The sequence below is a fragment of the Solanum lycopersicum genome, chromosome 8 (assembly GCF_036512215.1).
Source record: "Solanum lycopersicum chromosome 8, SLM_r2.1".
NCBI lineage: Eukaryota > Viridiplantae > Streptophyta > Magnoliopsida > Solanales > Solanaceae > Solanum > Solanum lycopersicum.
In genome coordinates, this window is record NC_090807.1 from 29,402,088 (window position 1) to 29,414,519 (window position 12,432).

The following is a 12,432-nucleotide window of genomic DNA, read 5'->3' on the forward strand; positions in this document are numbered from 1 at the left end:
GTTCTGTTTCAATAAGTTCTCATACGTAAAACTAATATTTGTTACAGATATTAGATGAGTAACTAATTTTACGCAGCCACCTTCTAAGAAGGGTTCTGTTTTTATTAGTTCTCGAATGTAATCTAAAAATATCTGTTTTCTCCTTTAAAATTTAATTCTGATTGTCGCATCATATCGATGGTGATATCCACCGGTGTTGGCAAACTTGCTTGAAATTCTTGTGCCTCTAATTCATCATCACTGCATTCAATTTGTGTTTTGATCCAACTTGCTTAGTTTTTTACTTAAATTTGGCAAATTGTTATTCCTCCTTTCAGCATTGCACCAGTCTCTAAATAAAACTGTTATTTCCAAAACTTTCTTCCGCCAATGAATGTCTATGATCACCAATTTGAAACCTCGCCGCACTGAAAGCAGCCTCCAATGCAACTGATGAAGCTTGAATAGCTAGAACATCACGAACCATTTTGCTCAAAGTTGGAAACGCATCACTTCGCCTACTCCACCATCGTAATAAATCTTCATTGCCATCTTTGATTTCCAATACTTCTAAAGATTGATTAAGATATTCTTCAAAATCATCACGGTTAGTAGAATTAAGACCAAGAAAACCTCGCATATAAGTTGAAATTGGAAGTGACAAATCAATCTCAACATTAGAAGTTTGACCAACTTCTCCTTGAAAATCTTCCGTAGTTTTATATTTTCATACAATAATTTTGCTTCTACTTTTATGCTAGACTTACACGTTTGACAATTTAGAATTTCTTCTGGTAAATTTCTAAAGTTTCATAAAAAGTGTCAACAAAGTCTTGCACACCTTGTAATTTATAAGCAGGACGAAGTAAAGTAGCCGTTAAAAAAACTTGAGGAATAGGAAAAAAATATTTTTTAAATTTTTCAATCATATCTTCAATTGCAACTCTAAATTTATCTATTTTATATTTACAAAATTGAATTGAAAGAGCACAAATATTTATTAATACGGATGAAATAATAGGATAATAAATTTCTGAAATCATGATAGTAGCATCATAAAAAAGTCTTAAAAATTGTAATAGTTCTTTAGTTTCTTCCCAATCTTCATCACAAATTCTATCAAATGGGTCAGCATTATGAGCATTAAAAATCATTTGTATGGGTCTTCTATATTTGTAAGCAACCGAAAGCATTTCGTAAAGAGAATTTCACCTTGTTTTAATATGTTTTGGAATTTTTCTAGGTGAAAATTCATATAGTAAACAACGCTCATTAAATACCCTAATTCTAGCAGCATTGTTTGTAAGAAAAATCCAAGTAACAGCATATTCAACGTTTATGCTACCACAATCAAATAATGAAATACCATCTTGTACAACTAAATTTAATATATGTGCAACACATCTAACATGAAAAACATTATTGTCAATTGGACATAATCTAACTTTCAACATTTTAGCAGCGTTTGTATTATTAGATGCATTTCCTAACGCGACAGACATTATTTTATCTATAATCATGTAATAATCTAGAACACTTAAAATATTTGAAGCTAAATATGCATTAGTTTTTTTCTTAATACACAGTTTATTACTTATAATTCTTTTTTGCAAATTTCAATTCTAATCAATTCAATGTGCAGTACTAGTTAAATAATCATTTCCATTAACACTACGACTCATGTCCGACGTTATAGACACTCTACTATCTAATATATTAAATATACAACGAAGAAATTAACAATGTTTACCTTGAAATTCAAAAACATCAGATTTAACAGTATTTCTTGAAAAACCTCTATAATCCGGATTATAAGTTTGTTGAATATATTCAATTAAATCGGGATTTGAAGGAAAACTATAAGGCAAATCACAACTACAAACCATTTTAGCTAAATTTTCCCGATCTAATTCCTTATTATATTGCGTTGTGTTATTGGACCAGCAGGGTTAAAAGGATCTAATGTTTCTTGAACCGTGTTAGAAGCCCCTATCAATGCATTACCACTAATATCTAATTCATTAATTGAAATTCCCTTTTTTCTATTGGCTAATGCTTTAGCTTCTTTATATTGAATCGGCACACAAGATAACAAATGTCTATTTAATCCCCCGGTTCCACCCCCCACCTTATTTATATTTAAAAGGTTGCTTGCATTTATTCTAAATAGAAACACTATTTTCTTTATCGAAACTCATAAATTGCCACACAATAGAAGTTTTAGGTCGTTGATACTTCACCTTCTCCCTTGTGGGAGGTATAAGGGGTGGATGTGCAAAATTTTACTCCGGTAAATTGATAGTCTCATTTGGAACTTCTGCTCACCGGACTAGTAGGTGTTTCTTCTAACTCCTCTTCTCCCAAATCAGCTTCTACTTCTTCACCTGATTTTTCATCAACATTAGGATTAATATTACCATAACGTCGTTCTAAACTTTCGTGATCGAGTTGAACATTTGGATCAATATTATAAGGAGAATCATCAACATAAGTAGGATCATTTATGTTAAATCTAACTCTACTCGTTGATTTAGATGAAGTACCACCACTTTTACTAATATTTTTTTCTTTACTATTTTTAAGCAAAATTAAATAATTTAAAAAGTCTACTTTTTTCGTTATCCTGTGCTTTCTCTTTTCTTTTACCGCTATTTTTTTTGTGCTAGAACTCATACTTAATTATATATAAAGTGTAATATAAAAATAATAACTCAAAAGTAAAGACGAAAAATAAAATATAAATATTATGAAACGAATGTACCAAACGTCTGCGTTAATAGCAGACGTTAAACCGATTGTTGAAGCTTGTGATTTGTTGTAACTTGTAATTTTAAACTCCAACCAATACTTATTAACAAATATGAGATAATATAATTATATTTATTGATATAATATTAAAATTTCGAATTGAAAATTGAAATATATGGATTCTAATAATATGAGAATTAAAATGGAATAAAAATTAAGATTGACACTTGAGAGTTGAGAGTTGAGAGGATATAGAAAATAGATGAGAGAAATGAGAATAGATGATTTTGTAAGAAATAGTAGGGGATAGGTTTATTTATAATATTATAAATAGGTTAAAGTGTAACTATTATAACTTGAGGGTTTAAAATAAAGTTTTAAAAGTAGGGGGTGGTAGGGGGTGTTTGGGAACATAAAAAGGGGCAAAAATCCATTGGGGGCCCACTAGCCGTTTCCCCAACGGATCTAAACGGTAAAATTTCTTAAATTTTTTTTTAAAAAAAGACAGTGGGTATCCCGCGAACCGGCTGGTTCAATCGAGCTAGGACCGGGTCGGGTCGAGCGGGACGCAGGGGTGAACCGGCCCCCTCATCCCCCACCCCTTAAACCCTAGGGGACGGGACGGGTTCGAAACGGGGCGGGGCAGGACGCGGGCCATCCCGGTCCCCCTACCACCCCTAGTCAGGAGCAAAACTGCCAAATAAGAAGGAGGGCATTCCTTAGCAGATTTTGACCCATAAATTTAAGATATTTGATAAATAAGTTGATGTATTGAATGCAAGAGCAAGACAACACATGAGAATGAATACAAATATATCTACAATCCCATAAGAAGATGCAACAACATGTTGGAATATCAATATAGCAAACTGCTGCTGTTACACTTGCTTCCACATCTCTAATCATTCTGCATAATTTAATATTTAATGCAACTGTTACACAGATCGAGGGAGGTAAAGGAGAACCTTTACGTTTCTGCAGAATTTAATTATGGTCAAATTTATTTTTTTAATAAACTAATATTTAATACAACTGTTACACTGATCGAGGGAGGTAGAGGAGAACCTTTACATTTCTGCAGAATTTAATTACCGCCAAATTTATTTTTTTTAATAAATTAATATTTAACTAATAAAGTTAATACTTAACTAATAAATTAATAAGTAACTAATACTATAAGGTCAAAACGGTAAATTAACTTTGAAATTAAGTTCTTCTCACTTATAATAATATATGATATATATTAGTAGGTACAAGAAAAAATGTTAGAATCTGATTAGCAAGATATTAGTAGCCAAGTTTTGACATATTTCAGCATTGTTGAATTGGACAACTTTGGGACTTGTACTGCCTTTTTTGGGGGAAATGAAAAATATTACAAGTGAAAAGAAGAATAAGAAGAAGTTGGAAATTTGTATCATGAAATTATTTCTTCTTGTTCACATGAGTCGAGCTAAATTGTTGGTCATGGTTCTCTTCTCACATGAGTCCAGCTAAATTGTTAGTCATGTAAATTATCAAGTAGAAGTTACTGAAACAAATTATAAGCGATGGTAGAAAATAGAATAGTATAGTAATAATTTGATTATTATTTCAAGAATCACTACGTCACAAATTATAATTATATAAGTAAATCAATCAAATCAGCCACAACTTTAAAATAAACCCAAACACGCTACAATATAATGTGGTGTGTCCGGATCCTTGAGAGAGGAGCTGTGAAAGAAAGGTTGAAAAACTAAACCGTTGGAGATAACGATGACCAATCTACTTCAACATAGTTCATGAGGAAGTCATCAAAAAGATTTTCTATAACATAAGTTGCAACTTTGCTTATTACATACACCGTCATAATGTTCTCGAATATTTTAAATTTTACATATTATTCTTTCCACCATCACTATTAATATATATTGTCGTATTGCAAAATAGTAATACACTTCTTTAGTAATTACATGTTAGCTCAGCATGACACTTAGACTTACCCTCAACACCATTGATCACTCCTAAGATCGAGGATTGGATATGTACTGTTCAAGTTGAAGACAAATATAATATCAGCTACTCCTTCTATAGGATAAGGAGGTTACTATACTTCTTTTTACACTGCCAAACTGTTACATTATCTTATCATTTATTCACTCATCAAAGAAAAATAGAATTCACATGTATCACGAATATATTTTCTGATTTGATAGAGAACTTACATTCCCATCTCTTGTGGTTGCTCATATTTTCTGTTCTGGTACCTTACCATGATTGTACATTACATAGTTGATTCTGAGAATCAAAACAATATAACCAGACATACTCTATATATATAATCGTGCTTAAACATACAACACACTTTATTATTTTCCTTTAGTTAAGTTATATTGTAATTTATAACAAGTGATTCTCCAAATCAAAAACATGCTGTAAGCACAAATAATGTGCACAATTACTTGATGTGACTTAAATTCATATTTCGATATAACTGTACAAATTTGCTGACCTCTTGTCTACTAGCTTTGGGTTAAAACTTGCCCCCCTTCAATTTTTTGTATATTGAATAAAACTGGTATAGTCTAGATCTATGTCGCTCGGACTCTTCAAAAATATCAACGGGTGCATGTCAGATTTTCCAAAAGTAGTGTATCTCTGGAGAATCCGACACGAGTGCGACAACAAGTGAAGAGTCCTCATAACTTAGGTCTAGAGTATCCTATTTATAATAGTTGTATTCACTCTTTTTACCATCTTATTTAATGTTTCTTCTCCTTTGGAAATGGATTGGTTCATTGCTCTTAGGCCAAACTATTAACTTTGTTTTCTTCTTTTGAGGTTTAAGTCTACACCGTTGTTATTACTGGTTGCACGTACATTTAGGTTGCTTAACTTCGGTAAGTACCGCTCCTTTGTTTGTTTTAATTATCAAAGTTCATCATTTGCCTGTTTGTTCTTTTGTTTCTTATTCTTATATTAGTTCTTGGACACGTGCATTTGCGCGTGTATATCACGTTATTTGATACAAAATATTACCAAATGAATGATACAAATAATTAGAATAGCTGATGCATTACAAAAAATTAAACGGGTAAAAATGTAGCTTCTAGTTAAAATTCAATGCTAATATAAGAACTGTTTTATTACAACCGTATGACTAAGATTGACAGGGTCAATAAAATCAAAAGAATTTCTTATTATATGGATAAAAGCTTCCCTTTTAATTATATGGGATACACAATATGGCTATATTTAGGAGTAAAAAAAGAACACTTACTACTTTAATTATATCATTGCCAAATATCTAACACTATCTCTCCCTAAAAAATGAAAGAACTTTAACAAAATTATATATCAATTAAGCAAAAAATGACCGATGAATAAAAAACTAAATACCAACTATATTAAGATGATGAAACACAAAGTGTAATAAACTAACATTTTCAATTCAATTTATGAACAATTAAAGTTATTAAAAAGTGGGAACAAAAAATAAGTTATAACATCTATCCATGTATTTGGTCTAGTTTAATTGTAGAAGCTAAAAAATTTAACAATTAAAGTTATTAAGAAGTGAAAAAGTCAAGTTGTAACATCTAACCATGTATTTGATCTACTTTAATTGTCATGATGATTTAACTTTAAAAATTAATAAAAAAATTTTAATTAAAAAACTTAGTGAAGGATATATTCGTGATTCAACTTTGAACCTAAAATCTTCCCACTTTTAGTAATATATGATATGATTCATTCATATCTTTGTTCATTTTCTTAGTTGTTTTTTCCTGTGTTCTTTCTATACATGGTTCTAATATCCATAAATTTCACGTTTTGAAAAAATCTATTGGAATACAAAAACTTCAACTACTCAGACAATCGTTAAAAAAGAGTAAAACCCCGACAGTATAACAGCCAATAAACACGCTAGGCGTCAAGAATTATACCTGCTAATACAGAAAAACAGAGCTTCTTCGGCTCGACAATGAGCAAACAAAGCTTATTTTAAAAATTGTGGCCTGCTCGACAACACTCAATGCTTCAAAAAGGCATGTAACAACCTATCATACTCCATACCGACTACACTGCATGTTTTCCGTACTTTAAAACAATAACTTTATTCTCTCTATGACAAGTATTTGTCAATTACTATCGCTGTTGTCTATCTAGCTTCTGCAAAAAGATGTAGCTGCTGGAGAAAAATATGAATGTAAATATGCAAATAACATTGCATATGCCATCACAAATGTAATTTGTAAACAACCTATGTGTATGTATATAACAGTATGTATATTTTGAATGTCTGTCGCCTAATACAACATTGAGCCCATGCCTGCACGGGCATTCATGATCTAGTAGTTTAAGAAATGTTGCCGAATTTCAAAGGGAAAAAAGGTCCCTTAGGTCAAATAGCGAAACTAGTGGATTAAGTTGGGATTGAATCGGGGGAGCAAGTATTGCCCCCCCTGGTTGTTCGGGGTGATAGAAAGGGAGTTCAGGGAGTCCCTGGGATATTCATATGGTTGATGCAAGCCCAACCTCATTCCTTCATTTATAATCTAGGCAAAAAAAAAAAAAAAAAAAATCTAGGCCACGTATGCGTGGTCTTGAATGTCCATAATTATCTCTTGGTTTTCCAGATGGAAACTGAAGGTCAGTGAATGGGCGGAGAGCCCCATCTCTAGCCACGATTGGGGTGGTAGATCAATGGAACTGGGATTTCTGCTGCTGAATATTAATGGTTGAGGTGGTGGTAGTGGTAGTGATGGTGGTGGGGAGGTGGAATGTCGACGAAGCTGTGATGAGCGTAATGTACGAGACATGCTTTGTATTTGTAAGTAGAAATTAAGCTGGTAATTGAATGTGTGAAATGTTTGTTTTCCTTATAATTCAGTGGAGATGTAGATATGAGTTCCTTCTTACTACCTATATATAAAGGTAGCTTCTGTATATGGATTATCTTTATCCTCTTTCAAAATATATGAGTAAGGTGAACATATTTTATTATTGGTCAATTTTGCAAGAATGAGACCTTAAATTTGTAAGTTTATTTCAATTAAACATCTAAATTAAGTCATATGTTAATTAAATACCTTAATTTCTAATAAATTGTAAAATTTTAAATATTTTCTATTTGAGGTTGATGCATCACTAAAAGAGATTATACAGTTTATGTGATAAACTCAAATGTTTAATAGACGAATGAAATTATGCACAATTATTTTTTCAAAATTTGAACCGGAGGTGTCTAATTAGAACATTTTATTAGAAGTTAAGATGTTCAATTGGAACATAATTTAGTTCAAGTGACTAAATAAAATAATTGATTAAATTTAAGAGGATGATGTTTTACTCTTTGAATTTACCTAAATCTTGCATATTCATGCCTATTTTAGAAAATAATTTTAAATCTAATTTTAACTAATATTCCATATTTAGCAAGGCATATTCCAACATTTTAAAAAAATATATATTTTAAAGCTTTTTTTAACAATTATGCCAAATTTAGCAAGGCCACCTTCTATAGAAAATAATTAATTTTTAAGCAAATTTTAATTGATATGCCAAATTTAGCGATAGATCAATCAAGGATAATAGTGATCTAAAGAAAAAATGGTTAAGTGCAAGGACTCAACAAATGACTCTCTTTTGTTTAGTTTACAAATATTACTTACAACTTCTTTTATTACTCTAAATGTACTCTCAAGTTCAAAAAAAATTTAAAAAAAACAAAACTCTAAACTCTGTTTTGTCTCTTTCTGAAATAAATGATCTGACAATTTTAATAAAAGAATTAATTTAAATTAGTGTTGTTGCACCGAGTTTCATCGATGAGTTACTATCTATGTTCATGACTATTATTTTTCAAAAATATGTGTTGTGTTCCTTTTACATTTAAGCAATTAATTATAAACTTCTCTAGTGTGTTATAGTTCCAAGTGTTTTTTTTTATAATGCAAGAGTTATTTATTATTTTTACTTTACATCGATGTAATAAAGGTAAAATGTACATGTACCCCTTTAGATTATAATAAAAAATTCAGAGATAAACATTAATAAACTAAGGTCTTATTACCCTTTGAACTTTTTTATGTAATTTTGTGCACCTTTTTGGCTTACGTGACATCCAAAATATCTCTCACACGCTTCAATTGCGTGGAGTCACTGTGAGTGACATATAAGATAAAAGGTGTATAAAATTTTCAAAAAAAAAAGTCCAGGGAGATAATAAGACCTTATTTTAGTTAAGGTGTGTCTCTAAAATTTCGATAATAGTAGGGAACACTTGTGCATCTTCTCATATAATAAATGCTTTAAAATGTATGTGTCACGCGCTAAATTGACCCCCTCCTGGTCTCGCTTGCCATGTGTCTAGGTAAATATTGATGGTTGGGACTAAGATTGATTAGCAATCTCATAATTTACATGCATTCATCTTGTCGAAGTCTATGCATTATATCATTTCTAGCCTCGGAGCTTTAGGAGACCCAAATGATTGGTCTCCATAATGAATTATTGTTCAAGGAGTGATTTTAGAAGTTTGATATGATCAAAAGATGTTAATCTGGTAAATATAAGTTGGTACCCAGAAAATAAACTATATGTTAGTTTCATAATGTATAAATTTGTGTAGTCTTGTTTGTTCATATTTTGAACTTGATATGCATTGTAACATGTTACATCAAGGTTTACGTTCTTGAGCTCGGGTACAACCGTTCTCTATATGTTGCTAAGTTTGATTTTAATTTCTTGATACAAGAGTACAAGTCATATCTCAAGCATTTGAATATAATTAACTCGTTAAAGTTAATATGAGATTATTGAGGAAAAATGCGTAAGTATCTCCCAACATATGTCCGAAATTTCAGAGACACACAAAAACTATATTAAAGTCCTATTATTCCTCTGAACTTATTATATAAATAATTTTCTATCATTTTCTGTCTATATAACACTAGCTTGAAAGAAATGTGAACACGTGTTGGGCCAAAAAGTTAGTGTCACATAGGCGAAAAGGGGTAGAAAATTATCTATAAAATAAGTTCAACAGGTTAATAAGACATTAATATAATATACGTGTATCTTTTAGATTCTGGACATATGTTGCTTGGGGGGGGAGGGTACTTGTATACGAACTATAAGTAAAATAATCTGGTGGGAGTAGTACATACAATCTTGAAAATTAGAGAAACAACATACGTAAACATTGGATAATGGAAATGAAGAGATGGCAATATTTGAAACTAAAAATTTCTTCAAAAAAATAATGCATGATCAACTGACACACAAGTCGTGCTAGTTTCAAAAATTGCTCCCATAAATTAAGTCTTCCATGTATATTCAGCCAACATCTACCAAAAACACAAACATTCAAATTAAAATCGGTTGGTTTTAGGAGCATTTTAATATTTTTAAATAATGAAAGTGCTACCTCTAATTCCATGGCTTTATACATGTCAGAAATTAGACCATAATACTTTACTCAGCGACCAGCGTGGTGCATTACTCTTTTAGCCGTTGAATTTGGCTTAATTGTTACACTTCATTACTGACTAAGTTCGGTGTGAATGTTGGACATTTTTGTTGTCCATTGTGGCTTTCTGGAAGAACTTGTGTAGTGGTCAACAATGACCATTACTTCTTCACTTTTTATTCTCAATTATACCTTGTAACCTACGTAACTTCTAAGGTCATTATCTTCATTATTTACTACATCATTTATCTTTCTATTCATTGTTACGAAGACTTCTTCTACTATAAATAGTGGTGGTCATCATTTGGTTTGACATAACAAAACACAAGACAACACACAAGAAAAATATAGAGTGAAAGAGTTAGTCAAAAAAGAGAATTCTTATTAGTTGAAGGGAGGTGTTGTTTTTTGTGGAGCTTTGAATTAAACTCTTGTCCAGAGTTGCTGAGTTATACTTTGTGAAGGTTGTTGTAGACTATAAGGGACAAGTTAAAGAGGACTACTGCTCGACCGGTGAAAACATTTGTTGTAATGGGCTTGAATCTCCTTAAACAGAGCAAGATATTTGCGCCTCAGTCTGAAGAGATTTTTATTTCTTCATTTCATTTTCAGTTGTAATCTTGTACTTTTGTCATTTTGTAAATTTTTCACTAACAATTTAAGGAGATTCAAACATGGATACAATTGAAAAAACCACGGAAGTCAAGATGGGAGACCTTAACAAGTCATTTTAGTTCAATGATAATTATTTCAAGAGATGGAAGGGTAAAGTACATTTCTACTTAAATCTTCTCGATGATTCTTATGTGTTAACTGAGAAGAATCCGAATAAAGTAGACATCACCACTATAAGTGAGGATGAAACTATCTCTCATCTAGAGAAAGTGAAAAGTACAATGGAGATTCTTATAAGTCTCGGTATTATATTCTTAATTGTCTGTCTGATGATTTTCATGATTATTATGATAGTACTTACTCTAATGCAAAAAAAGAAATTGAAAAGTATTGTAGAGTAGGTATGATATCAAAGAGGCGGGAGCGAAAAAATATGTGGTTGGTAAATTTTTCTTTTTCAAATGGTGGATAATAAATCTGTGGTAGACGAAGCTCAAGATTTCTTATAATTGTTGGAGAGGTTAGATTCAAAGAGGTTAAAATTGAGGATAACCTCATTATTTGTGGCATAGTAAATAAACTATGCATCGTAAATAATAGGAAACTTGTCTTGAAACCTTGATAATGAAAATCTGCATGGAAGAAAAAATAAGGGGTCAAGATACACTTTTACAAATAGAAGAGAACAACATCACAATGAAGGTAAATTTGATTTCATTGAATAATGCTACTTCTGAAATTCACAAAAATACTTCTTTGAAGCCTAAAAAGAAAAAATTCAAGAAAAATAATAGTGAAAATAACCAAGCACAAAACCATCAAGCTTAAGAAAAGGAACAATGCTTTGTTTGTGGCAAGAGTGAGAATATTGCTTGATTTTGTAGATTCCAGAAACGCGGTCCTAACCTTAGACAAATGTTACCAAAGAACCTTTTCTGGCGGTGATTACCGACATAAACATGGTTGAGAATGTTGATAGATGGTGGACTAATTCTGGTGCTAACAGTCATGTCAGTTAGTACAATGACTGATTTAATAAATGTATTCATTTTGAGGAGCCCAAAACCGTCATACTTGGTAATGCTCATACTACTCAAGTGTTTTGAAAGGGAGATGTCGAATTGTGTTTTACTTCTGAGAAGGTATTATGTTTAAAAGATGTACTTTATGCTCCTTCTATTATAAAAGATTTGGTTTCTAGTTTTCTTTTTAATAAAGCAGACTTTAAGAAGATTATTGAATTTGATCAATATATAATAGTGAATAAGGGTATTTTTGTGGGGAAGAGGTATGCATGTGATGGGACATTTAAATTAAATGTTGAAATGAATAGAGTTTCTACCTCTATTTATATGTTTTCTTCTACTAGTTTTTGACATGCTCGTCTATATCATATTAATGATCGTTATGTCGGGATCATGAATAGTTTAGGATTAATCTTAATGGTTAAATTTTTTTGAAAGGTGTGAGACTTGTAGTAAAGTCAAGATCACTAGAACGCTTCATTTTCAAGTTGATAGAAAAATTGATTTGTTAGAATTACTTCATTATGATATTTGTGAACTTGGTGAAATTTTGACTCGTGAATATAATAGATGTTATATCACTTTCCTTGATGATTTTCTAAGTTAACA